Source organism: Salvia hispanica, chromosome 2 (genome assembly GCF_029641045.1).
Source record: "Salvia hispanica isolate PSC_SH4W2 chromosome 2, Shi_PSC_v1, whole genome shotgun sequence".
Taxonomy (NCBI): domain Eukaryota; kingdom Viridiplantae; phylum Streptophyta; class Magnoliopsida; order Lamiales; family Lamiaceae; genus Salvia; species Salvia hispanica.
Genome location: NC_142693.1, coordinates 50,768,148 through 50,795,781, shown reverse-complemented (window position 1 = coordinate 50,795,781; position 27,634 = coordinate 50,768,148).

Genomic DNA, 27,634 nt, shown 5'->3' with positions numbered 1-27,634 from the left:
AGTGGACGAGAAACGCGAAGGTGCTGCGACATAGGATGCGAGGTGTTATGTGTTTATGCATGTTTAATCATGCGAGATATGAATGACGTTTTTATGTAATGGTTTGTAGATGTTGAGGTATGACGTAGATTATGAAATTGTTGATGGAAGTGAAGTATGAGACAATGAGCTTTGCGTGCGAACATAGAGTAACTAAGAGATAGGCTAGGATGAACATGCTCGAATTTAGTTAAGAAGTTTCAGCTGCAACCCCACTTTCCTGAGTGATAAGATTAACTAAAATCTGTAGTTGAGCTCGAGTTAAGATGGGTAGTTACAATTTCCTATCATTTTCCCTGAACCATAAAACCAAGGAGAATACAAAACGATGTTGCGTGTGATAAGGAGTTCAAGAAGAAAAGAAGTTCAAAATGAAAAAAAAAATCAGACGAGAAAGAGTGTGAGACAAGAGGAGATGCCGAGTGATGTAACCATGCAACGACGAGAGATCGTACTCGCGATTTAAATTTGTATAGGCTAATCTTGCGTAATTTGCTAAAAGTGGCGACACGACAGAGGGAACCTTTAGAGCATGCACGGGGATGATTAAAATATTCTACGAGAATGACATTTGTGACATTACAAAAATATTATGAAGATACAACCTTTAACTATAGTTATTAGTTTTATCAATACGAGGAAGCTGCTTGGAAATGGAAAGACAAGATGATGGAGAATAATGCTATTCGAAGGACGTAACCAAAATTCGGGATGAAATTTTTGTTAAGATGGGTAGATTGTAACACCCCGACTTTTTCCACCTTTCTTTTTGTTCTTAAAGGGATGTCGTTTGAGCACCGGGAAATTTTCGCACCTTTGTTTACTTTTATCGAGGAATGATACACGATTCTTGAGGAGAAATTAGAAATTATATTTTTTTCTCAAATATAAATGAGTGGTCAAAGAATAAAATTTAGGGCCTATCTTTGTTTATTTTAGTAATACATCCGAGCCCAATCCTTTTGAGTGTATTCTGGGAGAAGCCCAAATTTCCTTCAAATCTTTCTTCCACTCCCAATTCTAAACGGCTTCATCCTTATCCCACCGCCTTAAATATCTCCAACTAAAAATCGGATCTTTGTGATATATCTTTCCCCCAACAATAGCAATCCGTTATATATATATATATATATACTCTCCACACGATTTCACGTTTCATCACATTCAAATCTGAGAGAGAGAAATAGAGGAGTAGGGAGAAAGCCGTGAGTAGAGACCAAGATTTTTCTGCAGGGTTTATTTTCGCAAGCGAGTTAAGGCAGAGTGAGAATTTTCAAGTTAAGAATATTAAGAGAACGAGGTGGCCTTTCTATCCTACATTATTGTGTAGGCTAACTTTTAAATTTACGCAATATCTTTCAAGTATGAGTTATGTGCTTAAAATTCAAATATGTTGTGTCATGCCGTATTTTGTTTTTAAGGATGTGCCACTATCTGATCGCCCTAGTGGGGAGCGAGTCCCTACTAGAAGTTTTGAGTTTAATCGAATTCGGGTTTGTCTAGGGAGAGTGAGTCCCTATTCAAGCTAGTGTAAACAGAGGGGATCCTGCGCTAGCTTTCGAGTTGGCCGGTGCGGTGATCGAGAATGTGGCCACATTCTCGTTTCACATATGAGGTTCAGATATGGTATGAGGAGAGAGAAAAATGGGCTTCAGCCATACTTTTGAGCGAGAAATGTTTTGGTGACTTGGTCTTTTGTAAAACACCGAGTTCACTTTTAAATGCATCACAATATTTTGTTGAATTATTTTGGCACGTGTTCACTGGGTACATCAGGTACTCAGCCCTGCATATGTTTTAAAAATGTGCAGGAAATATAAGTGTTCAGAATGTGTCATGTCTTCACACGTGGCATATTCCTTCTCTCGAATGCTTCCGCTGAGTAGTTATCTTTCTTTTGAGTTCTTGTACTGTTGAGATAATATTCTTTTCAAGTTGTTGATTGTTGAGACACTCTGATTTTATTCGAGCTATTCCCATTTATTTCGAGCTATGGTCGAGTTTCGTTGTTTTCCCCTTTCTTCCCCTCTTCTTTAATCCTCCCCTAGTCGCGATTCAACCGTGTTTTCTATCCTTAGAAAATGCGGTCGTGACAAATTGGTATCAGAGCAATTTTTCTTTCCGCTCTGGACCCGAGAGTCTTTTTCAGCGTTAGTCTAGTTTCGTTTCACTAGACTAAACAGTTTTAGTATTGAAGGCTCACCACGCTCAACCGAGAAAGAGGTAATTTATTTTAATGAGAAAAGGAAGTAGAAAATTTTTGAGAAAGAAAGAAGTGAAAATTTTTGTAAGAATGAGGAAGTAAAATCTTTCCGTGAGGGACTGATTTCAAACTGAGAAGAGTATTTGCTATGTTTTAAGAAAAGAGCGAGTTTTGAAGAGGAATGATTAGTTTGAGTTTGAGTTTGGGTTGAGTTTGAATTTTGAGTTTGAAAGTGAGAGAGACAGTTCAATTTTTTTTAAGATAAGTTGAGAGTTTTATGATGATGTTTGTTTCGAGTCAAAACCTTTTAAAGTTTGAAAGTAAAGGCTTTTGAGTTTGGAGAAAATGTGTGAGTTTCAAATATATTTTGAGTTTCAAGAGAAAACGAGTAACTTTTGTTTCTTTCGAAGAGCTTGGATTGTGGAAGTGGACGAGAAACGCGAAGGTGCTGCGACATAGGATGCGAGGTGTTATGTGTTTATGCATGTTTAATCATGCGAGATATGAATGACGTTTTTATGTAATGGTTTGTAGATGTTGAGGTATGACGTAGATTATGAAATTGTTGATGGAAGTGAAGTATGAGACAATGAGCTTTGCGTGCGAACATAGAGTAACTAAGAGATAGGCTAGGATGAACATGCTCGAATTTAGTTAAGAAGTTTCAGCTGCACCCCCACTTTCCTGAGTGATAAGATTAACTAAAATCTGTAGTTGAGCTCGAGTTAAGATGGGTAGTTACAATTTCCTATCATTTTCCCTGAACCATAAAACCAAGGAGAATACAAAACGATGTTGCGTGTGATAAGGAGTTCAAGAAGAAAAGAAGTTCAAAATGAAAAAAAAAATCAGACGAGAAAGAGTGTGAGACAAGAGGAGATGCCGAGTGATGTAACCATGCAACGACGAGAGATCGTACTCGCGATTTAAATTTGTATAGGCTAATCTTGCGTAATTTGCTAAAAGTGGCGACACGACAGAGGGAACCTTTAGAGCATGCACGGGGATGATTAAAATATTCTACGAGAATGACATTTGTGACATTACAAAAATATTATGAAGATACAACCTTTAACTATAGTTATTAGTTTTATCAATACGAGGAAGCTGCTTGGAAATGGAAAGACAAGATGATGGAGAATAATGCTATTCGAAGGACGTAACCAAAATTCGGGATGAAATTTTTGTTAAGATGGGTAGATTGTAACACCCCGACTTTTTCCACCTTTCTTTTTGTTCTTAAAGGGATGTCGTTTGAGCACCGGGAAATTTTCGCACCTTTGTTTACTTTTATCGAGGAATGATACACGATTCTTGAGGAGAAATTAGAAATTATATTTTTTTCTCAAATATAAATGAGTGGTCAAAGAATAAAATTTAGGGCCTATCTTTGTTTATTTTAGTAATACATCCGAGCCCAATCCTTTTGAGTGTATTCTGGGAGAAGCCCAAATTTCCTTCAAATCTTTCTTCAACTCCCAATTCTAAACGGCTTCATCCTTATCCCACCGCCTTAAATATCTCCAACTAAAAATCGGATCTTTGTGATATATCTTTCCCCCAACAATAGCAATCCGTTATATATATATATATATACTCTCCACACGATTTCACGTTTCATCACATTCAAATCTGAGAGAGAGAAATAGAGGAGTAGGGAGAAAGCCGTGAGTAGAGACCAAGATTTTTCTGCAGGGTTTATTTTCGCAAGCGAGTTAAGGCAGAGTGAGAATTTTCAAGTTAAGAATATTAAGAGAACGAGGTGGCCTTTCTATCCTACATTATTGTGTAGGCTAACTTTTAAATTTACGCAATATCTTTCAAGTATGAGTTATGTGCTTAAAATTCAAATATGTTGTGTCATGCCGTATTTTGTTTTTAAGGATGTGCCACTATCTGATCGCCCTAGTGGGGAGCGAGTCCCTACTAGAAGTTTTGAGTTTAATCGAATTCGGGTTTGTCTAGGGAGAGTGAGTCCCTATTCAAGCTAGTGTAAACAGAGGGGATCCTGCGCTAGCTTTCGAGTTGGCCGGTGCGGTGATCGAGAATGTGGCCACGTTCTCGTTTCACATATGAGGTTCAGATATGGTATGAGGAGAGAAAAAATGGGCTTCAGCCATACTTTTGAGCGAGAAATGTTTTGGTGACTTGGTCTTTTGTAAAACACCGAGTTCACTTTTAAATGCATCACAATATTTTGTTGAATTATTTTGGCACGTGTTCACTGGGTACATCAGGTACTCAGCCCTGCATATGTTTTAAAAATGTGCAGGAAATATAAGTGTTCAGAATGTGTCGTCATGTCTTCACACGTGGCATATTCCTTCTCTCGAATGCTTCCGCTGAGTAGTTATCTTTCTTTTGAGTTCTTGTACTGTTGAGATAATATTCTTTTCAAGTTGTTGATTGTTGAGACACTCTGATTTTATTCGAGCTATTCCCATTTATTTCGAGCTATGGTCGAGTTTCGTTGTTTTCCCCTTTCTTCCCCTCTTCTTTAATCCTCCCCTAGTCGCGATTCAACCGTGTTTTCTATCCTTAGAAAATGCGGTCGTGACAAATTGGTATCAGAGCAATTTTTCTTTCCGCTCTGGACCCGAGAGTCTTTTTCAGCGTTAGTCTAGTTTCGTTTCACTAGACTAAACAGTTTTAGTATTGAAGGCTCACCACGCTCAACCGAGAAAGAGGTAATTTATTTTAATGAGAAAAGGAAGTAGAAAATTTTTGAGAAAGAAAGAAGTGAAAATTTTTGTAAGAATGAGGAAGTAAAATCTTTCCGTGAGGGACTGATTTCAAACTGAGAAGAGTATTTGCTATGTTTTAAGAAAAGAGCGAGTTTTGAAGAGGAATGATTAGTTTGAGTTTGAGTTTGGGTTGAGTTTGAATTTTGAGTTTGAAAGTGAGAGAGACAGTTCAATTTTTTTTAAGATAAGTTGAGAGTTTTATGATGATGTTTGTTTCGAGTCAAAACCTTTTAAAGTTTGAAAGTAAAGGCTTTTGAGTTTGGAGAAAATGTGTGAGTTTCAAATATATTTTGAGTTTCAAGAGAAAACGAGTAACTTTTGTTTCTTTCGAAGAGCTTGGATTGTGGAAGTGGACGAGAAACGCGAAGGTGCTGCGACATAGGATGCGAGGTGTTATGTGTTTATGCATGTTTAATCATGCGAGATATGAATGACGTTTTTATGTAATGGTTTGTAGATGTTGAGGTATGACGTAGATTATGAAATTGTTGATGGAAGTGAAGTATGAGACAATGAGCTTTGCGTGCGAACATAGAGTAACTAAGAGATAGGCTAGGATGAACATGCTCGAATTTAGTTAAGAAGTTTCAGCTGCAACCCCACTTTCCTGAGTGATAAGATTAACTAAAATCTGTAGTTGAGCTCGAGTTAAGATGGGTAGTTACAATTTCCTATCATTTTCCCTGAACCATAAAACCAAGGAGAATACAAAACGATGTTGCGTGTGATAAGGAGTTCAAGAAGAAAAGAAGTTCAAAATGAAAAAAAAATTCAGACGAGAAAGAGTGTGAGACAAGAGGAGATGCCGAGTGATGTAACCATGCAACGACGAGAGATCGTACTCGCGATTTAAATTTGTATAGGCTAATCTTGCGTAATTTGCTAAAAGTGGCGACACGACAGAGGGAACCTTTAGAGCATGCACGGGGATGATTAAAATATTCTACGAGAATGACATTTGTGACATTACAAAAATATTATGAAGATACAACCTTTAACTATAGTTATTAGTTTTATCAATACGAGGAAGCTGCTTGGAAATGGAAAGACAAGATGATGGAGAATAATGCTATTCGAAGGACGTAACCAAAATTCGGGATGAAATTTTTGTTAAGATGGGTAGATTGTAACACCCCGACTTTTTCCACCTTTCTTTTTGTTCTTAAAGGGATGTCGTTTGAGCACCGGGAAATTTTCGCACCTTTGTTTACTTTTATCGAGGAATGATACACGATTCTTGAGGAGAAATTAGAAATTATATTTTTTTCTCAAATATAAATGAGTGGTCAAAGAATAAAATTTAGGGCCTATCTTTGTTTATTTTAGTAATACATCCGAGCCCAATCCTTTTGAGTGTATTCTGGGAGAAGCCCAAATTTCCTTCAAATCTTTCTTCCACTCCCAATTCTAAACGGCTTCATCCTTATCCCACCGCCTTAAATATCTCCAACTAAAAATCGGATCTTTGTGATATATCTTTCCCCCAACAATAGCAATCCGTTATATATATATATATATACTCTCCACACGATTTCACGTTTCATCACATTCAAATCTGAGAGAGAGAAATAGAGGAGTAGGGAGAAAGCCGTGAGTAGAGACCAAGATTTTTCTGCAGGGTTTATTTTCGCAAGCGAGTTAAGGCAGAGTGAGAATTTTCAAGTTAAGAATATTAAGAGAACGAGGTGGCCTTTCTATCCTACATTATTGTGTAGGCTAACTGTTGGGGTTTGGTGCCCCTTGCACAGCGGAAGACTTGTACAAATAAATAAATCAGATACGGATCTATTTGACCGATTATGCGATTAATCAATTCACATGTTAAACAGATAATTGCATGCTAGAACGCAAATAATTCATGCTCATAGAAAGTAAATCCTAAAACATGAATTCTACGGTTTAGAGTTACCGATTTGATTCTCCAAAGAATCGTCGATTGCTCGCGCCTTCTCCACGTGATGATCTTCAATACTAGACCACGGATCTTCTGACTGGTTCCCGAACTGTATCTCGATATCAGGGTGGGCTGATCTTATCAAAATACTAGGACTCGAATAAAGAAGACAGAAGAAATCCTTTTGGGAAAAAGAGTAGAATTCGAAAATTCCTACAGCTGGGAAGCTGAAATTTTCGAAAATTACAAATAATGAAATTGTGATAATTCTGTCTCCTTTATTCTCCTATTTATATTAAGTTCCTTTTGGGCCCAGACAGGGATCTATGGAAGGTTTTGGATATGGGCTCGCCCAATTAGCTTTTTACTAATTAAATTGAACCCACAATTTAATACAAGCTTATATTGGAATATTACGAGCAGCCACTACAGAAGTAATATTGAACTCTCCCCATCCAAATCCGAAATTATAAGTAATCCGGGTTTCCACTTTTATTATTTATTTCCCGCGCTTAAGATATAAATGTCCATTAATTAATCAATGTCTGCTATGGACTTAATTAATTAATATCTTATTAATTCCAAGAGTGGACATAGCAAGAAACATTTATTTATTATTCATAGAGTAATAAAACTCCAACTGGCCAGTTTTCCGAATAATAAAACCTTGTTCGAGCTCCTCTTGAGGACATTATCAAACGAGACTCACCTCGTGCATGTTTCAACATAATAGCAATCCTAGCACCGCTAGATATTAATCACCACTACCCAATATATCAGGATTATTGGGTTACGAAAAACCCGCACCATTTGATAAGTCAAAGTAGTACATAATCAATACCGTATGCTCAATGCTAACATATGTAGATTAAGAAATAACATTTTATCAAGACCTAGTCTTTCAGTAGATAGCATAAAGATACGTCTTGCTGTTAGATCCGTTCAGTGCTATACCACACCAATGTCATCTTATTTCAGTAAGGCTTAGAAATATGCGGACTGACATTGCAACCTTTCACGATAGGTAGTCTAAGCCTATCTAGGTTGTGAAATTCTTCTTTTTCTTTTGCAAAGCATTGCATAGATCTGACCGTGTTACCTTAAAGTGGACGACGCCCACAACCGGTCTACTAAGCAAAAGACTTAGACTTTGTTTACTTCTTATGCATTTAAATGTTTATAAAACATCTTATAAATGCACAAGCAAACACAATGTAATAATAATAGTGATTCTATTCGTGCGGAACTGCTCGAATAATACTGAATCAGGTTAAAAGTGGATTATAGAGTTTTACGTATACAAGCAAGATTCTATTCGAGCGAAACTTGCTCGAAACATGCTTTTCAGTATACCAAACCTAACAATCTCCCACTTATACTCAAAACATGCTTTCGAGTATACCCACTGCCAAAAACTCTCCCACTTATACACAAAGCAGGTATTGATACTAGATATATCGAACTACCATTCATTTCACTAAGTGAAAGAAAAATCTGCTTGGTAGTTCTCTGATTATATCTTTGTCACCATAATGTCTTTGCTGCGTACTTGATCTTTAATTAATATCATCCCCATATGTGATTGCTTAGCTTAATAAACTCGTGTGTCCTTTGAGTTAGCCTTCACTAGAGTAATTAAATATAATACTCATAGGCATACTCAAACTTACGATTAAAGCTATTAGGAAGATATTCCTAAGGTAAACACATAATCAAAGGATAACTTACTCGATCACTGATTAGTAATAAAACTAAGACAGTGTAACCTCAAGGACATTACATGAATGACTGGTAAACTAGAATATAGTTACTAGTCTTTCTCAAGCACTAGGGTATATTCATTACCTCAATCAAAATCCTTTGCCATGGTTATTATGATATATACTTGCTATGCAAAAGCACAACTAATATCAAACTTAGTACACACTATAGCATACATGAGACAACTATCTCCGAAACTAGTCTCATAATTCTTGATCTCACTAAGCGTCAAATGACACTTGACTAGAGACAAGACAATTCCACCTTGAAAGGTATAAACCTTTTCATGGAATTTCTAATGCTTAAATGTTCCAAGCAATGTGTAGATATAGGATTCCTAAGAGAATCTCAACATTCTTTCTAGCAATCTTAAAAGGACTTAGATGCTAAGAATGTAATTAGTTTCTCTTAAATCATTTATCTTTAACTGGGTAGACAACCAGTTTCCTACGCTAGATGCCAATCTTAGTTGTTTGCAACTTTTGTAGATTCATCATTGTAGAGTACCAATAATTCCATATGTAATGCACTTTCAACTTCCTTGTGCTTACAGCACTGTTAAGGACACAAGTCAAATTCCAAATATTTGACAATTTTGATAAAATGCATATACTATGATTTAGATGCTTGCCTAAGACCACGAAGGTCTATATGAGCTTCCAATCATGCGTTTCTTGCCCTTAATTACATATCTATTAGAATGTTCTAGTAGATGATTTCCTCAAGACTTCTATTTATAGAAGGCTGTCTAGACAATCATAATACATATATTCTAATTTATGTAAGTTCTAATAGACAATAGGATCGAATAAATCCTGGCACAACGATAGCGAGAAGATAATTCTCTTTGGGCATAACCCATTGTCATTGTCTAGCCATTTAAGATCCATATTTACACTTGCAAATATACTAGCTCCCACTGACTGACACAGCCTATAGGTAGTTTTGCAAGTCTTGTAAAACATGTTGTCTATCTTAGATTGTAGTTTGAAATCTATCACCTTTTCAAAGATGAATATCCAAATGAACCAATACTACATTGTAGTTAAAGGGATTATGTTCAAGTTGATCTAAGACTGAGTCTTACGACACTCTTAGACCCATGAACTTGTTGTGTTCCAGTGGAACGCTCCCACTACGATATGGTTCTTACAATCTTAGGTACTGAAGTTGATTTTATTAGTGCAAAAGTTTCTAATGGTATGACTTCTTGGTAATGTGGAAAATCCGATATCTCTCTCTTTATTTTGAGAGTTATCACGCTGTTAGGCTTGTAGTTCATCTCTTGATCTTCATACAAGAATTATATCTTTGAAGATTACAGAACTTATAACCTTACATCATTTGGGACAAACCTTAAAACATGCCTCAGTACTCAACTCCAATTTCTTGGACACTTTTCCAACACGTGTTGGAACAACATTCCACCTTGAGATGTGCTAGACTAGAGACGCTCTAGTCCACAACTCGTGTTTTGTAGAAGGTACTGATGTTGGTAGTTTCTTTAATGTTTATCCCATCAATGATAAGATTTTAATGAGTACAACTCATCACTTAATCAAACTTGTCTTAGAAAGACTTTGATTCCTTCTTACATAACTATCCCATTCATTAGATGAATGCTTGGATTCGTTAATGGAGATTAGACTCCCACTACTGATCATAACCCTTTGCTCGTCTCCTTATGGTGTAAACCATTAAGACTTGCTAGTCTTTCTATGTTGCACTTCTATAAGTATTCTGAATCTCTTGAAAAATCAAATGATTCTAACTCAAAGTGCATTAAACAGACTTTCTCAACTGTCAAGCTATTTAACGAAATGTTAAAATCTTGATAGTCTAGATCAGTTCGAACAATTTCTAAGTATTTTCTTGGCCTTAAGACTAAGAGCAATAAATACTTTATCATTCAATGATTAAGAAGTTGATGTGTTGTTGAATACTCAACCTTGTCGCAATTATATTATTTTAATACTATGATGCCTTAAGCATCAACCATAAAACAATAGTTGAGCATTAATAGCTCCCACTGCAACAAAAACCTAACTGGATCAAGATCTCTTATTTAGAAGTTGCATTGTCATGTAAGTCATTGTCCTTCTATAAAATAGGTCAATCCAACTCACAAAGCATCTTTTCTCGCTTTAAACAAACATTGATGACAATCCAGGCTCTCCCATTTCCATATCTAGTCTTTTGTTCAAATGAACTAGGACTTAAGAAAAATGCAGCCTTTATGAATTCGTCATCTATCATGTTACTTTCCTCTAATAGTAACACAAAGACTATTATTCTGAAGATTTTCTACTTTTCAGTTAAACCTTCTTATAGTCATTTCTTGTTACTTTAGGCGATGACTTGTGTCAGAAACTATTTAAGTGATCAAAAGATCCTCAAAACATTCTGTCACTTTAGGATATTCCAATCGAATCATCTTGACAGATTCTATTGATATCCATCTTTCATTGTCATTAACCAAGACTTGTCGAGCTACTTAAAGGAAAATAGCTTGACCTTATTCCTCAAAGAGTTTGTCAAGTACATGCATAATGCATTCTTGAACATTCTTCGTGGAATTATGTCGAGGAAATGGAGGACATGAATCATTTGAGTATAAACTTCAAGCTTTCAGCTATGAGAATCTTATCCACTTTCGTTTTCGGTCTACATAATTTAGGCATTCGAGTTTACTTTCTATAAGGATCGCAGACAAATATTAAAAGACATAATGAAGATTTGGCAAATAAACTTATTATCACATACTCATGCTCAATACATAATCACAAATAACCACAAAACAATTATGTATCTTACAACTGCAAAATTAATAAATTGTATCCTCCTCTGGAGGTTAATACGCATTAAAATTTTGACAATTTTACTGGTCACAACACCAACGCATCAATAGCTTCCTCCTCTGGAGGTTGACACGCCTAATGCTGCCTAAGCGCGACCATCAGATTTAGCATTACAGAATTTTATTTCTACAACACACTCCCATAACAATGTTCATGTGTTGATAACAAAATCAAGCTATCTCATAAATTCTGATTGAACCCTGAAACTCGCAGTTCCTTAGGATTATTGTCCCCACTCTGCAGGTGGCAATAATATTGGGAACCACTTTCTAGTTCATTCTATTTATTATGTGAGAAGTCTGCCCTTATGAACTTACTGTTTTCGTAGGATTATTGTCCCTACTCTGTAGGTGGCGATAATATTAGAAAATCAGCTTCACAAAATTTTACAGTCCAACCGATGGAGACCATATACAACGCACTTGTTGTAATCATCACTTAGATATTTTTATATGGTTTTTGCATAATTATCACATAAGCAGATAAAGCAGATAATCCACTTAAAATAGATAAACACCAAATAAACAGATAAATCCATCTAATGCATGGCATTTAAACACAGGATAATTATCGACAATTATTTAATCTAGTCAAGGGAGAATTAATTAAATAATTAAGTTTTATATTGGATCATAATTATCCAATTACTGATAGGATTTATCAAGATAGAGTTAACTATCTAAATCCATTTAGGATTATTCAAGATTTTATTTCGATAAAATCAAATCCTACAATTCAAGATAACGTTGATCTAAGATTATCATTATTTAAATCGTACTAGGGTATTACTAGATAGAATCAGTTCCATCATTATCCATAAGATAAAAATAAATTCCTATCAACCAAGATTTGTACAAATCTTAATTCTATTTAGAATAGACATCCAGAATATATCAAACATTACTTAGGATTTCTTAGATAAATAAATTTATCTAAATCCAATTAATTAAGGATCTCTTATATATCATCTTTATCCTAATCTATCTAGGATATACATCCAAATGATAAGGATAACTTGGATTAATTCTTATTTTAATCCATCTAAGATTTGTCTTAATAGAATTAAATCTATTCAAATCTATAGGATAAAATAAATTAATATAAATGTTTATCCTAATTCATCTAGGATTTATCTTGAAATAAATCCATACAAATCCATAGAATAAGATAATATTATATTATAATCATTCAAATCTATCCATGATTTATCTAGGAACAAATCCATATAAATCTATAAGATAAGAATAAAATATTATATTATCACTATTCAAATCCATCTAGAATTTATCTATGAATAAATTCAAATAAACTCATAGGATAAGAATAAAATAATATTATTTTTATCTAAATCCAACTAGGATTTGTCTAGGGATAAATCCACATTAATCCATTGGATATAAATAAAAAATTAGATTGTCATTATCCAAATTTAACTAGGATTCATCTAGGAATTAAATCCCTACAAATCCATAAAATAAGGATAAAATCTATAATTAATCCATGATTTAATACAAAATTAAATCTTATATAATATATAAAATCCACAAAAGATATATCCAAATCTTATTTCTAAATTATTCTTGAATTATTTCCAAATTTGAATCCAAGGATTTGGAAATCCTAATCTAAATTTGGAAAGCGAAGTCGTGAGACGAGACAAAACGACATCACGCATATGGAAACTCTAATCTTGCGTCGTCGTACTCCCACTGAACCGCAGCCGCTGCTGGGCTCCCACTCGTCTCGCGAGCTCTCCGAGCCTGACGTCTCCGACGCTGCTGCATCGACGTCGCTCCTCCGGAGCTGCTGTTGCTGCTGCTCGATTCTCTCCGGCGCTGCTGCTGCTGCGTCGACGTCGCTGCTGCGACGTCGCCTTCGCAGCAGCTGCTACTCGGTGAATCCAGAGCTCTCACTGCGCGAAGACCGCCGACGTTTACCACCGGCGCTGCTCGCTGCTGCTGGGACATCGCTGTCACTCCAGCTGCCAGCGCCGCCGCTTCGTTTCATGGCTGCTGCTGCGACGCTGCCTGCGCTGCGGCTGCTGTCTTGGTGGTTTTCCGAGCCCGGGAAACTGCCCACAAGGAGCTCCCATTCGAAACCCAAATTCTGCTGGCCCGCGATCGTCAAAATTTCAGCAATTTCGGTGTCCGCCGATCAACAATGATCAACCACCGCAGCCGCAATTACAAATTGAGAATTAAGCAATTCTCGTGCAGCAGCAAACAATTAGAGGTGGGAGTCATGTAATCATGGCAATTAATCATTACATAGTAATTCAAAACAGGTCAATTACATAATAATTAATTTTTGATTACATCTAATTTGAAAAACTTTCCAGCACATCACGGCTATTCTCGACGGCGTGGCTTGCCAATTTGGCAACGCAATCGTACACGATTCTTCATTATTGTGACAAGAAAAACAAACACACAAACCAACGAAGAAACTCATGCATTCAAGCAATTCACATAACATGAAATTAATCCACATGATCAGAGCCAAAAATTGGCTCTGATACCAATTGTTGGGATTTGGTGCCCCTTGCACAGCGGAAGACTTGTACAAATAAATAAATCAGATACGGATCTATTTGACCGATTATGCGATTAATCAATTCACATGTTAAACAGATAATTGCATGCTAGAACGCAAATAATTCATGCTCATAGAAAGTAAATCCTAAAACATGAATTCTACGGTTTAGAGTTACCGATTTGATTCTCCAAAGAATCGTCGATTGCTCGCGCCTTCTCCACGTGATGATCTTCAATACTAGACCACGGATCTTCTGACTGGTTCCCGAACTGTATCTCGATATCAGGGTGGGCTGATCTTATCAAAATACTAGGACTCGAATAAAGAAGACAGAAGAAATCCTTTTGGGAAAAAGAGTAGAATTCGAAAATTCCTACAGCTGGGAAGCTGAAATTTTCGAAAATTACAAATAATGAAATTGTGATAATTCTGTCTCCTTTATTCTCCTATTTATATTAAGTTCCTTTTGGGCCCAGACAGGGATCTATGGAAGGTTTTGGATATGGGCTCGCCCAATTAGCTTTTTACTAATTAAATTGAACCCACAATTTAATACAAGCTTATATTGGAATATTACGAGCAGCCACTACAGAAGTAATATTGAACTCTCCCCATCCAAATCCGAAATTATAAGTAATCCGGGTTTCCACTTTTATTATTTATTTCCCGCGCTTAAGATATAAATGTCCATTAATTAATCAATGTCTGCTATGGACTTAATTAATTAATATCTTATTAATTCCAAGAGTGGACATAGCAAGAAACATTTATTTATTATTCATAGAGTAATAAAACTCCAACTGGCCAGTTTTCCGAATAATAAAACCTTGTTCGAGCTCCTCTTGAGGACATTATCAAACGAGACTCACCTCGTGCATGTTTCAACATAATAGCAATCCTAGCACCGCTAGATATTAATCACCACTACCCAATATATCAGGATTATTGGGTTACGAAAAACCCGCACCATTTGATAAGTCAAAGTAGTACATAATCAATACCGTATGCTCAATGCTAACATATGTAGATTAAGAAATAACATTTTATCAAGACCTAGTCTTTCAGTAGATAGCATAAAGATACGTCTTGCTGTTAGATCCGTTCAGTGCTATACCACACCAATGTCATCTTATTTCAGTAAGGCTTAGAAATATGCGGACTGACATTGCAACCTTTCACGATAGGTAGTCTAAGCCTATCTAGGTTGTGAAATTCTTCTTTTTCTTTTGCAAAGCATTGCATAGATCTGACCGTGTTACCTTAAAGTGGACGACGCCCACAACCGGTCTACTAAGCAAAAGACTTAGACTTTGTTTACTTCTTATGCATTTAAATGTTTATAAAACATCTTATAAATGCACAAGCAAACACAATGTAATAATAATAGTGATTCTATTCGTGCGGAACTGCTCGAATAATACTGAATCAGGTTAAAAGTGGATTATAGAGTTTTACGTATACAAGCAAGATTCTATTCGAGCGAAACTTGCTCGAAACATGCTTTTCAGTATACCAAACCTAACACTAACTTTTAAATTTACGCAATATCTTTCAAGTATGAGTTATGTGCTTAAAATTCAAATATGTTGTGTCATGCCGTATTTTGTTTTTAAGGATGTGCCACTATCTGATCGCCCTAGTGGGGAGCGAGTCCCTACTAGAAGTTTTGAGTTTAATCGAATTCGGGTTTGTCTAGGGAGAGTGAGTCCCTATTCAAGCTAGTGTAAACAGAGGGGATCCTGCGCTAGCTTTCGAGTTGGCCGGTGCGGTGATCGAGAATGTGGCCACGTTCTCGTTTCACATATGAGGTTCAGATATGGTATGAGGAGAGAGAAAAATGGGCTTCAGCCATACTTTTGAGCGAGAAATGTTTTGGTGACTTGGTCTTTTGTAAAACACCGAGTTCACTTTTAAATGCATCACAATATTTTGTTGAATTATTTTGGCACGTGTTCACTGGGTACATCAGGTACTCAGCCCTGCATATGTTTTAAAAATGTGCAGGAAATATAAGTGTTCAGAATGTGTCATGTCTTCACACGTGGCATATTCCTTCTCTCGAATGCTTCCGCTGAGTAGTTATCTTTCTTTTGAGTTCTTGTACTGTTGAGATAATATTCTTTTCAAGTTGTTGATTGTTGAGACACTCTGATTTTATTCGAGCTATTCCCATTTATTTCGAGCTATGGTCGAGTTTCGTTGTTTTCCCCTTTCTTCCCCTCTTCTTTAATCCTCCCCTAGTCGCGATTCAACCGTGTTTTCTATCCTTAGAAAATGCGGTCGTGACAAATTGGTATCAGAGCAATTTTTCTTTCCGCTCTGGACCCGAGAGTCTTTTTCAGCGTTAGTCTAGTTTCGTTTCACTAGACTAAACAGTTTTAGTATTGAAGGCTCACCACGCTCAACCGAGAAAGAGGTAATTTATTTTAATGAGAAAAGGAAGTAGAAAATTTTTGAGAAAGAAAGAAGTGAAAATTTTTGTAAGAATGAGGAAGTAAAATCTTTCCGTGAGGGACTGATTTCAAACTGAGAAGAGTATTTGCTATGTTTTAAGAAAAGAGCGAGTTTTGAAGAGGAATGATTAGTTTGAGTTTGAGTTTGGGTTGAGTTTGAATTTTGAGTTTGAAAGTGAGAGAGACAGTTCAATTTTTTTTAAGATAAGTTGAGAGTTTTATGATGATGTTTGTTTCGAGTCAAAACCTTTTAAAGTTTGAAAGTAAAGGCTTTTGAGTTTGGAGAAAATGTGTGAGTTTCAAATATATTTTGAGTTTCAAGAGAAAACGAGTAACTTTTGTTTCTTTCGAAGAGCTTGGATTGTGGAAGTGGACGAGAAACGCGAAGGTGCTGCGACATAGGATGCGAGGTGTTATGTGTTTATGCATGTTTAATCATGCGAGATATGAATGACGTTTTTATGTAATGGTTTGTAGATGTTGAGGTATGACGTAGATTATGAAATTGTTGATGGAAGTGAAGTATGAGACAATGAGCTTTGCGTGCGAACATAGAGTAACTAAGAGATAGGCTAGGATGAACATGCTCGAATTTAGTTAAGAAGTTTCAGCTGCAACCCCACTTTCCTGAGTGATAAGATTAACTAAAATCTGTAGTTGAGCTCGAGTTAAGATGGGTAGTTACAATTTCCTATCATTTTCCCTGAACCATAAAACCAAGGAGAATACAAAACGATGTTGCGTGTGATAAGGAGTTCAAGAAGAAAAGAAGTTCAAAATGAAAAAAAAAATCAGACGAGAAAGAGTGTGAGACAAGAGGAGATGCCGAGTGATGTAACCATGCAACGACGAGAGATCGTACTCGCGATTTAAATTTGTATAGGCTAATCTTGCGTAATTTGCTAAAAGTGGCGACACGACAGAGGGAACCTTTAGAGCATGCACGGGGATGATTAAAATATTCTACGAGAATGACATTTGTGACATTACAAAAATATTATGAAGATACAACCTTTAACTATAGTTATTAGTTTTATCAATACGAGGAAGCTGCTTGGAAATGGAAAGACAAGATGATGGAGAATAATGCTATTCGAAGGACGTAACCAAAATTCGGGATGAAATTTTTGTTAAGATGGGTAGATTGTAACACCCCGACTTTTTCCACCTTTCTTTTTGTTCTTAAAGGGATGTCGTTTGAGCACCGGGAAATTTTCGCACCTTTGTTTACTTTTATCGAGGAATGATACACGATTCTTGAGGAGAAATTAGAAATTATATTTTTTTCTCAAATATAAATGAGTGGTCAAAGAATAAAATTTAGGGCCTATCTTTGTTTATTTTAGTAATACATCCGAGCCCAATCCTTTTGAGTGTATTCTGGGAGAAGCCCAAATTTCCTTCAAATCTTTCTTCCACTCCCAATTCTAAACGGCTTCATCCTTATCCCACCGCCTTAAATATCTCCAACTAAAAATCGGATCTTTGTGATATATCTTTCCCCCAACAATAGCAATCCGTTATATATATATATATATACTCTCCACACGATTTCACGTTTCATCACATTCAAATCTGAGAGAGAGAAATAGAGGAGTAGGGAGAAAGCCGTGAGTAGAGACCAAGATTTTTCTGCAGGGTTTATTTTCGCAAGCGAGTTAAGGCAGAGTGAGAATTTTCAAGTTAAGAATATTAAGAGAACGAGGTGGCCTTTCTATCCTACATTATTGTGTAGGCTAACTTTTAAATTTACGCAATATCTTTCAAGTATGAGTTATGTGCTTAAAATTCAAATATGTTGTGTCATGCCGTATTTTGTTTTTAAGGATGTGCCACTATCTGATCGCCCTAGTGGGGAGCGAGTCCCTACTAGAAGTTTTGAGTTTAATCGAATTCGGGTTTGTCTAGGGAGAGTGAGTCCCTATTCAAGCTAGTGTAAACAGAGGGGATCCTGCGCTAGCTTTCGAGTTGGCCGGTGCGGTGATCGAGAATGTGGCCACGTTCTCGTTTCACATATGAGGTTCAGATATGGTATGAGGAGAGAGAAAAATGGGCTTCAGCCATACTTTTGAGCGAGAAATGTTTTGGTGACTTGGTCTTTTGTAAAACACCGAGTTCACTTTTAAATGCATCACAATATTTTGTTGAATTATTTTGGCACGTGTTCACTGGGTACATCAGGTACTCAGCCCTGCATATGTTTTAAAAATGTGCAGGAAATATAAGTGTTCAGAATGTGTCATGTCTTCACACGTGGCATATTCCTTCTCTCGAATGCTTCCGCTGAGTAGTTATCTTTCTTTTGAGTTCTTGTACTGTTGAGATAATATTCTTTTCAAGTTGTTGATTGTTGAGACACTCTGATTTTATTCGAGCTATTCCCATTTATTTCGAGCTATGGTCGAGTTTCGTTGTTTTCCCCTTTCTTCCCCTCTTCTTTAATCCTCCCCTAGTCGCGATTCAACCGTGTTTTCTATCCTTAGAAAATGCGGTCGTGACAAATTGGTATCAGAGCAATTTTTCTTTCCGCTCTGGACCCGAGAGTCTTTTTCAGCGTTAGTCTAGTTTCGTTTCACTAGACTAAACAGTTTTAGTATTGAAGGCTCACCACGCTCAACCGAGAAAGAGGTAATTTATTTTAATGAGAAAAGGAAGTAGAAAATTTTTGAGAAAGAAAGAAGTGAAAATTTTTGTAAGAATGAGGAAGTAAAATCTTTCCGTGAGGGACTGATTTCAAACTGAGAAGAGTATTTGCTATGTTTTAAGAAAAGAGCGAGTTTTGAAGAGGAATGATTAGTTTGAGTTTGAGTTTGGGTTGAGTTTGAATTTTGAGTTTGAAAGTGAGAGAGACAGTTCAATTTTTTTTAAGATAAGTTGAGAGTTTTATGATGATGTTTGTTTCGAGTCAAAACCTTTTAAAGTTTGAAAGTAAAGGCTTTTGAGTTTGGAGAAAATGTGTGAGTTTCAAATATATTTTGAGTTTCAAGAGAAAACGAGTAACTTTTGTTTCTTTCGAAGAGCTTGGATTGTGGAAGTGGACGAGAAACGCGAAGGTGCTGCGACATAGGATGCGAGGTGTTATGTGTTTATGCATGTTTAATCATGCGAGATATGAATGACGTTTTTATGTAATGGTTTGTAGATGTTGAGGTATGACGTAGATTATGAAATTGTTGATGGAAGTGAAGTATGAGACAATGAGCTTTGCGTGCGAACATAGAGTAACTAAGAGATAGGCTAGGATGAACATGCTCGAATTTAGTTAAGAAGTTTCAGCTGCAACCCCACTTTCCTGAGTGATAAGATTAACTAAAATCTGTAGTTGAGCTCGAGTTAAGATGGGTAGTTACAATTTCCTATCATTTTCCCTGAACCTTAAAACCAAGGAGAATACAAAACGATGTTGCGTGTGATAAGGAGTTCAAGAAGAAAAGAAGTTCAAAATGAAAAAAAAATTCAGACGAGAAAGAGTGTGAGACAAGAGGAGATGCCGAGTGATGTAACCATGCAACGACGAGAGATCGTACTCGCGATTTAAATTTGTATAGGCTAATCTTGCGTAATTTGCTAAAAGTGGCGACACGACAGAGGGAACCTTTAGAGCATGCACGGGGATGATTAAAATATTCTACGAGAATGACATTTGTGACATTACAAAAATATTATGAAGATACAACCTTTAACTATAGTTATTAGTTTTATCAATACGAGGAAGCTGCTTGGAAATGGAAAGACAAGATGATGGAGAATAATGCTATTCGAAGGACGTAACCAAAATTCGGGATGAAATTTTTGTTAAGATGGGTAGATTGTAACACCCCGACTTTTTCCACCTTTCTTTTTGTTCTTAAAGGGATGTCGTTTGAGCACCGGGAAATTTTCGCACCTTTGTTTACTTTTATCGAGGAATGATACACGATTCTTGAGGAGAAATTAGAAATTATATTTTTTTCTCAAATATAAATGAGTGGTCAAAGAATAAAATTTAGGGCCTATCTTTGTTTATTTTAGTAATACATCCGAGCCCAATCCTTTTGAGTGTATTCTGGGAGAAGCCCAAATTTCCTTCAAATCTTTCTTCCACTCCCAATTCTAAACGGCTTCATCCTTATCCCACCGCCTTAAATATCTCCAACTAAAAATCGGATCTTTGTGATATATCTTTCCCCCAACAATAGCAATCCGTTATATATATATATATATACTCTCCACACGATTTCACGTTTCATCACATTCAAATCTGAGAGAGAGAAATAGAGGAGTAGGGAGAAAGCCGTGAGTAGAGACCAAGATTTTTCTGCAGGGTTTATTTTCGCAAGCGAGTTAAGGCAGAGTGAGAATTTTCAAGTTAAGAATATTAAGAGAACGAGGTGGCCTTTCTATCCTACATTATTGTGTAGGCTAACTTTTAAATTTACGCAATATCTTTCAAGTATGAGTTATGTGCTTAAAATTCAAATATGTTGTGTCATGCCGTATTTTGTTTTTAAGGATGTGCCACTATCTGATCGCCCTAGTGGGGAGCGAGTCCCTACTAGAAGTTTTGAGTTTAATCGAATTCGGGTTTGTCTAGGGAGAGTGAGTCCCTATTCAAGCTAGTGTAAACAGAGGGGATCCTGCGCTAGCTTTCGAGTTGGCCGGTGCGGTGATCGAGAATGTGGCCACGTTCTCGTTTCACATATGAGGTTCAGATATGGTATGAGGAGAGAGAAAAATGGGCTTCAGCCATACTTTTGAGCGAGAAATGTTTTGGTGACTTGGTCTTTTGTAAAACACCGAGTTCACTTTTAAATGCATCACAATATTTTGTTGAATTATTTTGGCACGTGTTCACTGGGTACATCAGGTACTCAGCCCTGCATATGTTTTAAAAATGTGCAGGAAATATAAGTGTTCAGAATGTGTCATGTCTTCACACGTGGCATATTCCTTCTCTCGAATGCTTCCGCTGAGTAGTTATCTTTCTTTTGAGTTCTTGTACTGTTGAGATAATATTCAAGTTGTTGATTGTTGAGACACTCTGATTTTATTCGAGCTATTCCCATTTATTTCGAGCTATGGTCGAGTTTCGTTGTTTTCCCCTTTCTTCCCCTCTTCTTTAATCCTCCCCTAGTCGCGATTCAACCGTGTTTTCTATCCTTAGAAAATGCGGTCGTGACAAATTGGTATCAGAGCAATTTTTCTTTCCGCTCTGGACCCGAGAGTCTTTTTCAGCGTTAGTCTAGTTTCGTTTCACTAGACTAAACAGTTTTAGTATTGAAGGCTCACCACGCTCAACCGAGAAAGAGGTAATTTATTTTAATGAGAAAAGGAAGTAGAAAATTTTTGAGAAAGAAAGAAGTGAAAATTTTTGTAAGAATGAGGAAGTAAAATCTTTCCGTGAGGGACTGATTTCAAACTGAGAAGAGTATTTGCTATGTTTTAAGAAAAGAGCGAGTTTTGAAGAGGAATGATTAGTTTGAGTTTGAGTTTGGGTTGAGTTTGAATTTTGAGTTTGAAAGTGAGAGAGACAGTTCAATTTTTTTTAAGATAAGTTGAGAGTTTTATGATGATGTTTGTTTCGAGTCAAAACCTTTTAAAGTTTGAAAGTAAAGGCTTTTGAGTTTGGAGAAAATGTGTGAGTTTCAAATATATTTTGAGTTTCAAGAGAAAACGAGTAACTTTTGTTTCTTTCGAAGAGCTTGGATTGTGGAAGTGGACGAGAAACGCGAAGGTGCTGCGACATAGGATGCGAGGTGTTATGTGTTTATGCATGTTTAATCATGCGAGATATGAATGACGTTTTTATGTAATGGTTTGTAGATGTTGAGGTATGACGTAGATTATGAAATTGTTGATGGAAGTGAAGTATGAGACAATGAGCTTTGCGTGCGAACATAGAGTAACTAAGAGATAGGCTAGGATGAACATGCTCGAATTTAGTTAAGAAGTTTCAGCTGCAACCCCACTTTCCTGAGTGATAAGATTAACTAAAATCTGTAGTTGAGCTCGAGTTAAGATGGGTAGTTACAATTTCCTATCATTTTCCCTGAACCATAAAACCAAGGAGAATACAAAACGATGTTGCGTGTGATAAGGAGTTCAAGAAGAAAAGAAGTTCAAAATGAAAAAAAAAATCAGACGAGAAAGAGTGTGAGACAAGAGGAGATGCCGAGTGATGTAACCATGCAACGACGAGAGATCGTACTCGCGATTTAAATTTGTATAGGCTAATCTTGCGTAATTTGCTAAAAGTGGCGACACGACAGAGGGAACCTTTAGAGCATGCACGGGGATGATTAAAATATTCTACGAGAATGACATTTGTGACATTACAAAAATATTATGAAGATACAACCTTTAACTATAGTTATTAGTTTTATCAATACGAGGAAGCTGCTTGGAAATGGAAAGACAAGATGATGGAGAATAATGCTATTCGAAGGACGTAACCAAAATTCGGGATGAAATTTTTGTTAAGATGGGTAGATTGTAACACCCCGACTTTTTCCACCTTTCTTTTTGTTCTTAAAGGGATGTCGTTTGAGCACCGGGAAATTTTCGCACCTTTGTTTACTTTTATCGAGGAATGATACACGATTCTTGAGGAGAAATTAGAAATTATATTTTTTTCTCAAATATAAATGAGTGGTCAAAGAATAAAATTTAGGGCCTATCTTTGTTTATTTTAGTAATACATCCGAGCCCAATCCTTTTGAGTGTATTCTGGGAGAAGCCCAAATTTCCTTCAAATCTTTCTTCCACTCCCAATTCTAAACGGCTTCATCCTTATCCCACCGCCTTAAATATCTCCAACTAAAAATCGGATCTTTGTGATATATCTTTCCCCCAACAATAGCAATCCGTTATATATATATATATATATACTCTCCACACGATTTCACGTTTCATCACATTCAAATCTGAGAGAGAGAAATAGAGGAGTAGGGAGAAAGCCGTGAGTAGAGACCAAGATTTTTCTGCAGGGTTTATTTTCGCAAGCGAGTTAAGGCAGAGTGAGAATTTTCAAGTTAAGAATATTAAGAGAACGAGGTGGCCTTTCTATCCTACATTATTGTGTAGGCTAACTTTTAAATTTACGCAATATCTTTCAAGTATGAGTTATGTGCTTAAAATTCAAATATGTTGTGTCATGCCGTATTTTGTTTTTAAGGATGTGCCACTATCTGATCGCCCTAGTGGGGAGCGAGTCCCTACTAGAAGTTTTGAGTTTAATCGAATTCGGGTTTGTCTAGGGAGAGTGAGTCCCTATTCAAGCTAGTGTAAACAGAGGGGATCCTGCGCTAGCTTTCGAGTTGGCCGGTGCGGTGATCGAGAATGTGGCCACGTTCTCGTTTCACATATGAGGTTCAGATATGGTATGAGGAGAGAGAAAAATGGGCTTCAGCCATACTTTTGAGCGAGAAATGTTTTGGTGACTTGGTCTTTTGTAAAACACCGAGTTCACTTTTAAATGCATCACAATATTTTGTTGAATTATTTTGGCACGTGTTCACTGGGTACATCAGGTACTCAGCCCTGCATATGTTTTAAAAATGTGCAGGAAATATAAGTGTTCAGAATGTGTCATGTCTTCACACGTGGCATATTCCTTCTCTCGAATGCTTCCGCTGAGTAGTTATCTTTCTTTTGAGTTCTTGTACTGTTGAGATAATATTCTTTTCAAGTTGTTGATTGTTGAGACACTCTGATTTTATTCGAGCTATTCCCATTTATTTCGAGCTATGGTCGAGTTTCGTTGTTTTCCCCTTTCTTCCCCTCTTCTTTAATCCTCCCCTAGTCGCGATTCAACCGTGTTTTCTATCCTTAGAAAATGCGGTCGTGACAAATTGGTATCAGAGCAATTTTTCTTTCCGCTCTGGACCCGAGAGTCTTTTTCAGCGTTAGTCTAGTTTCGTTTCACTAGACTAAACAGTTTTAGTATTGAAGGCTCACCACGCTCAACCGAGAAAGAGGTAATTTATTTTAATGAGAAAAGGAAGTAGATAATTTTTGAGAAAGAAAGAAGTGAAAATTTTTGTAAGAATGAGGAAGTAAAATCTTTCCGTGAGGGACTGATTTCAAACTGAGAAGAGTATTTGCTATGTTTTAAGAAAAGAGCGAGTTTCGAAGAGGAATGATTAGTTTGAGTTTGAGTTTGGGTTGAGTTTGAATTTTGAGTTTGAAAGTGAGAGAGACAGTTCAATTTTTTTTAAGATAAGTTGAGAGTTTTATGATGATGTTTGTTTCGAGTCAAAACCTTTTAAAGTTTGAAAGTAAAGGCTTTTGAGTTTGGAGAAAATGTGTGAGTTTCAAATATATTTTGAGTTTCAAGAGAAAACGAGTAACTTTTGTTTCTTTCGAAGAGCTTGGATTGTGGAAGTGGACGAGAAACGCGAAGGTGCTGCGACATAGGATGCGAGGTGTTATGTGTTTATGCATGTTTAATCATGCGAGATATGAATGACGTTTTTATGTAATGGTTTGTAGATGTTGAGGTATGACGTAGATTATGAAATTGTTGATGGAAGTGAAGTATGAGACAATGAGCTTTGCGTGCGAACATAGAGTAACTAAGAGATAGGCTAGGATGAACATGCTCGAATTTAGTTAAGAAGTTTCAGCTGCAACCCCACTTTCCTGAGTGATAAGATTAACTAAAATCTGTAGTTGAGCTCGAGTTAAGATGGGTAGTTACAATTTCCTATCATTTTCCCTGAACCTTAAAACCAAGGAGAATACAAAACGATGTTGCGTGTGATAAGGAGTTCAAGAAGAAAAGAAGTTCAAAATGAAAAAAAAATTCAGACGAGAAAGAGTGTGAGACAAGAGGAGATGCCGAGTGATGTAACCATGCAACGACGAGAGATCGTACTCGCGATTTAAATTTGTATAGGCTAATCTTGCGTAATTTGCTAAAAGTGGCGACACGACAGAGGGAACCTTTAGAGCATGCACGGGGATGATTAAAATATTCTACGAGAATGACATTTGTGACATTACAAAAATATTATGAAGATACAACCTTTAACTATAGTTATTAGTTTTATCAATACGAGGAAGCTGCTTGGAAATGGAAAGACAAGATGATGGAGAATAATGCTATTCGAAGGACGTAACCAAAATTCGGGATGAAATTTTTGTTAAGATGGGTAGATTGTAACACCCCGACTTTTTCCACCTTTCTTTTTGTTCTTAAAGGGATGTCGTTTGAGCACCGGGAAATTTTCGCACCTTTGTTTACTTTTATCGAGGAATGATACACGATTCTTGAGGAGAAATTAGAAATTATATTTTTTTCTCAAATATAAATGAGTGGTCAAAGAATAAAATTTAGGGCCTATCTTTGTTTATTTTAGTAATACATCCGAGCCCAATCCTTTTGAGTGTATTCTGGGAGAAGCCCAAATTTCCTTCAAATCTTTCTTCCACTCCCAATTCTAAACGGCTTCATCCTTATCCCACCGCCTTAAATATCTCCAACTAAAAATCGGATCTTTGTGATATATCTTTCCCCCAACAATAGCAATCCGTTATATATATATATATATACTCTCCACACGATTTCACGTTTCATCACATTCAAATCTGAGAGAGAGAAATAGAGGAGTAGGGAGAAAGCCGTGAGTAGAGACCAAGATTTTTCTGCAGGGTTTATTTTCGCAAGCGAGTTAAGGCAGAGTGAGAATTTTCAAGTTAAGAATATTAAGAGAACGAGGTGGCCTTTCTATCCTACATTATTGTGTAGGCTAACTTTTAAATTTACGCAATATCTTTCAAGTATGAGTTATGTGCTTAAAATTCAAATATGTTGTGTCATGCCGTATTTTGTTTTTAAGGATGTGCCACTATCTGATCGCCCTAGTGGGGAGCGAGTCCCTACTAGAAGTTTTGAGTTTAATCGAATTCGGGTTTGTCTAGGGAGAGTGAGTCCCTATTCAAGCTAGTGTAAACAGAGGGGATCCTGCGCTAGCTTTCGAGTTGGCCGGTGCGGTGATCGAGAATGTGGCCACGTTCTCGTTTCACATATGAGGTTCAGATATGGTATGAGGAGAGAGAAAAATGGGCTTCAGCCATACTTTTGAGCGAGAAATGTTTTGGTGACTTGGTCTTTTGTAAAACACCGAGTTCACTTTTAAATGCATCACAATATTTTGTTGAATTATTTTGGCACGTGTTCACTGGGTACATCAGGTACTCAGCCCTGCATATGTTTTAAAAATGTGCAGGAAATATAAGTGTTCAGAATGTGTCATGTCTTCACACGTGGCATATTCCTTCTCTCGAATGCTTCCGCTGAGTAGTTATCTTTCTTTTGAGTTCTTGTACTGTTGAGATAATATTCTTTTCAAGTTGTTGATTGTTGAGACACTCTGATTTTATTCGAGCTATTCCCATTTATTTCGAGCTATGGTCGAGTTTCGTTGTTTTCCCCTTTCTTCCCCTCTTCTTTAATCCTCCCCTAGTCGCGATTCAACCGTGTTTTCTATCCTTAGAAAATGCGGTCGTGACAAATTGGTATCAGAGCAATTTTTCTTTCCGCTCTGGACCCGAGAGTCTTTTTCAGCGTTAGTCTAGTTTCGTTTCACTAGACTAAACAGTTTTAGTATTGAAGGCTCACCACGCTCAACCGAGAAAGAGGTAATTTATTTTAATGAGAAAAGGAAGTAGAAAATTTTTGAGAAAGAAAGAAGTGATAATTTTTGTAAGAATGAGGAAGTAAAATCTTTCCGTGAGGGACTGATTTCAAACTGAGAAGAGTATTTGCTATGTTTTAAGAAAAGAGCGAGTTTTGAAGAGGAATGATTAGTTTGAGTTTGAGTTTGGGTTGAGTTTGAATTTTGAGTTTGAAAGTGAGAGAGACAGTTCAATTTTTTTTAAGATAAGTTGAGAGTTTTATGATGATGTTTGTTTCGAGTCAAAACCTTTTAAAGTTTGAAAGTAAAGGCTTTTGAGTTTGGAGAAAATGTGTGAGTTTCAAATATATTTTGAGTTTCAAGAGAAAACGAGTAACTTTTGTTTCTTTCGAAGAGCTTGGATTGTGGAAGTGGACGAGAAACGCGAAGGTGCTGCGACATAGGATGCGAGGTGTTATGTGTTTATGCATGTTTAATCATGCGAGATATGAATGACGTTTTTATGTAATGGTTTGTAGATGTTGAGGTATG